A 4,156-nucleotide genomic window follows, 5' to 3' on the forward strand; every position below is an offset into this window, starting at 1 on the left:
TGGGGTGCCATTGCCTTCTCTGTAGAACAGGGTACAGGGGCTCAACTTCTGACTCCATAGAGGGCTCCACAAGGCTCAATTTGGGCAAATTCTAACAACTCTGAACAGTTTGAGATCATATAAAGTGAATGACAAGGTTGCTATTTTTTGATAGGTCATCAAGCAGAAAACTGTTTCTTATTTATCTCCAGGTTCATGCAGGTTTTTTTTTTTTCTTTTTCTTTTTCCACTCAGAAATATCGGGTCAGAATCTCTTCCTGACATTTCTGACTCATACATTTATGCCAAACAGATACCAGGGAATCATAGGCACCTGTATTAATCTGGGAGATGACAATTATAGATTAAAATTCTCCAAGCAGGCTTCAGCAATACGTGAACTGTGAACTTCCAGATGTTCAAGCTGGTTTTAGAAAAGGCAGAGGAACCAGAGATCAAATTGCCAACATCCGTTGGATCATGGAAAAAGAGTTCCAGAGAAACATCTATTTCTGCTTTATTGACTATGCCAAAGCCTTTGACTGTGTGGATCACAAACTGTGGAAAATTCTGAAAGAGATGGGAATACCAGACCACTTGACCTGCCTCTTGAGAAACGTGTATGCATGTCAGGAAGCAACAGTTAGAACTGGACATGAAACAACAGACTGGTTCCAAATAGGAAAAGGAGTATGTCAAGACTGTATATTGTCACCCTGCTTATTTAACTTAATATGCAGAGTACATCATGAGAAACACTGGGCTGGAAGAAGCACAAGCTGGAATTAAGATTGCCGGGAGAAATATCAATAACCTCAGATATGCAGATGACACCACACTCATGGCAGAAAGTGAAGAAGGACTAAAGAGCCTCTTAATGAAAGTGAAAGAGGAGAGTGAAAAAGTTGGCTTAAAGCTCAACATTCAGAAAACTAAGATCGTGGCATCCAGTCTCATCACTTCATGGCAAATGGATGGGGAAACAGTGGAAACAGTGGCTGACTTTATTTTTTAGAGCTCCAAAATCACTGCAGATGGTGATTGCAGCCATGAAGTTAAAAGACGCTTACTCCTTGGAAGGAAAGTTATGACCAATCTAGATAGCATATTAAAAAGCAGAGACATTACTTTGCCAACAAAGGTCTGTCTAGTCAAGGCTATGGTTTTTCCAGTGGTCATGTATGGATGTGAGGATTGGACTGTGAAGGAAGCTGAGCACCAAAGAATTGATGTTTTTGAACTGTGGTGCTGGAGAAGACTCTTGAGAGTCCCTTGGACTGCCAGGAGATCCAACCAGTCCATCCTAAAGGAGACCAGTCCTGGGTGTTCATTGGAAGGACTGATGTTGAAGCTGAAATTCCAATATTTTGGTCACCTGATTCGAAGAGCTGACTCATTTGTAAAGACCCTGATGCTGGGAAAGATTGAGGGCAGGAAGAGAAGGAGACGACAGAGGATGAGATGGCATCACCGACTCAATGGACATGGGTTTGGGTGGAGTGCGGGAGTTGGTGGTGGACAGGGAGGCCTGATGTGCTGTGGTTCATAGCATCACAAAGAGTTGGACATGACTGAGCGACTGAACTGAACTGAATGAGTGATTTTCAGATTACATTTCAAGACTCTGGCTCTAAAATCAATGGACTGGGTCAGAAGATACATTCAAAATATCAGTAGACCATAAGTTACATTATATTTAGTAGGGCAGAAAGTTCTTTTGGGAAATTCTTGGGATACACACAAGTTTTTGTTATTTACAATTTGTCTTATACATTTGGGAACTATGTATACAGATGGGTGGTCATCTACAATGTACTGATGCATCTATTGGTTAAAAAAAAATTTAAAGCAACTTCTGCAGAAAGCCTTGTGATTGAGATTGTGGGTTCCACTGCAACTTCATAACATCATTCTTCCACTTGATAACTTTTTTTAATAGCTAAATAATTGACTCACTCAATACCTGTCATAAATGGTCCCAGTGTTCTCAATTTTCTTCAAGTCATATTTGACCTTTGGATGTTTAGGATGCTTCCATGTCCTGGCTGATGTAAATAAGGCTGCAGTGAACACTTGGGTGCATATGTTTTCAGGGTGTATTACCAATAGTGGGTTTGCTGAATCATACAGTAGTTTTATTTTTAGTTTTTTAAGAAACCGCCATAATGTTCTCCACAGTGGTTGTATCAATTTACAATCTAAATGTCCCATGACAGATGAATGTATAAAGACGGTGATACATACATATATATATAGTAGAATATCACTCAGCCATTAAAAGTAATAAAATAGGGTCATTTGTAGAATGTAGATGAATCTAGAGCCTGTTATACAGAGTGAGGTAGGTCAGAAAGAGAAAAAAAAATGTTGAGTATTAAAGCATATATGTGGAATCTAGAAAAATTGTGTAGATGAACCTATTGCCAGGGCAAGAATAGAGATACAGACATAGGAACAGACATGTGGACATGGGGTTGGGACAGGGAGGGAGAGGAAGGTGGGACACATTGAGAGATTATAGTTGGCATATAGATACTACCACATGTAAGACAGCTAGTGGAGACCTGCTGTATACAACAAGGAGTTCAACTCAGTGCTCTGTGGTGACCTAAACGGGTGTGATGAGGGTGAGTGGGAGGGAGCTTTAAACTGAGGGGATATATGTATGCATACAGCTAATTCACTTCATTTTACAGCAGAAACTAATATATTATAAAGCAATTATATTGCCAAATTTTTAAAAGTCATATTTTGCCTTCTTACATCTAGCAGGAGACCTTCTCTTACTCTATTAAGATATTCCTGCTGCTGTTATGCAATTTCCTAATTTACTTGGCATCTTCTTTCTCCTTTAGTAATGATGAGAATGAAAGAGGAGAGTGAGAAAGCTGATTTAAAACTCAACATTCAAAAAATTAAGATCATGGCACCTGGTCCCGTCATGTCAAGGCAAACAAAAGGGGGGGAAATGGAAGCAGTGGCAGACTAGACAGCACTCATGCATGCAATGCTTTATCACTAGAATGCTTCAGAAACCCTTAGGTATATTCCAAGGCTTATTCCATGTCTTAGGTCCTCAGCATGGCTGTGGGAAGATGCAGAGCCCTACCGGGGATGTCCCAAGTCCAAGAAGAATGGGCCTGCATGATTGCCATAGGCCAGACCTGACTCTCTGAAGGATGCAAAAAACATGCAGTACCCTGAAAGCAGCATCAGGAATGGTCCTCACAGAAGTCTGTGCATCTGTCCCAGGGTTCCTTTTTGTGACAGCTCCCTCAAGTGACAGCTCCCAAGTAAAGGAAGAAGACTTACCCCGGGGAACAACCAGGGAGACTTCCTGGCTTAGAAGCTCCACGTTCCAACTAGAAACCAGTATCTTCTGAAACTGATTTTTGGATTTGCTTGCAGGGTCCCTTCAAGGACCATGTTCTTCTCTAAGAATCAGAACACAAAGCTTATTTATACTTTCTCTTAGGTAGAGTTGCGATTCCCTAGTGTGGGATCACTTTAACCAGCAACAGTGTTGCCTAGAAACACAGTTGACTTTCTGCCTTTACCATATCTCAGTAAAACTGGTAAAAAGCAAATCCAATAACAAATGCCCCCAGAGGAAGAGGAAGGGTTTTGTTAACCCCTTAACTGAAGAAGATAATTGATTAATATCTGGATCATGGAGAAAGCAAGGGAATTCCAGAAAAATCAGCTACTTCTGCTTCGTTGACTTTGCTAAAGCCTTTGTGTGAATCATAACAAACTGTGGAAAACTCTAAAAGAGATGGGAATACAAGACAACCTTACTTGTCTCCTGAGAAACCTAAATGTGGGTCAAGAAGTAACAGAACTTCATGTGGAACAACAGACTTTCAAAATTGAGAAAGAAGTACAACAAGACTGTATATTGTCACCTTGTTTAACTTATATGCAGAGCACGTTATGCGAAAAACTGGGCTGGATGAGTTATAAGTTGAAATAAAGATTGCTGGGAGAAATAATCAAACCATCTCAAATATGGAAGTGACATCATACTAATGGAGAAGGAAATGGCAACCCACTCCAGTATTCTTGCCTAAAAAATCCCACGGAGAGAGGACTCTGGCAGGCTACAGTCCATGGGATCACAAGAGTCGGACCTTGACTTAGCAACTAAACCACCACCACCACCATTCTTATGACAGAA

Source organism: Bubalus bubalis, chromosome 20, assembly GCF_019923935.1.
Source record: "Bubalus bubalis isolate 160015118507 breed Murrah chromosome 20, NDDB_SH_1, whole genome shotgun sequence".
In the NCBI taxonomy this organism is placed as follows: Eukaryota; Metazoa; Chordata; class Mammalia; order Artiodactyla; family Bovidae; genus Bubalus; species Bubalus bubalis.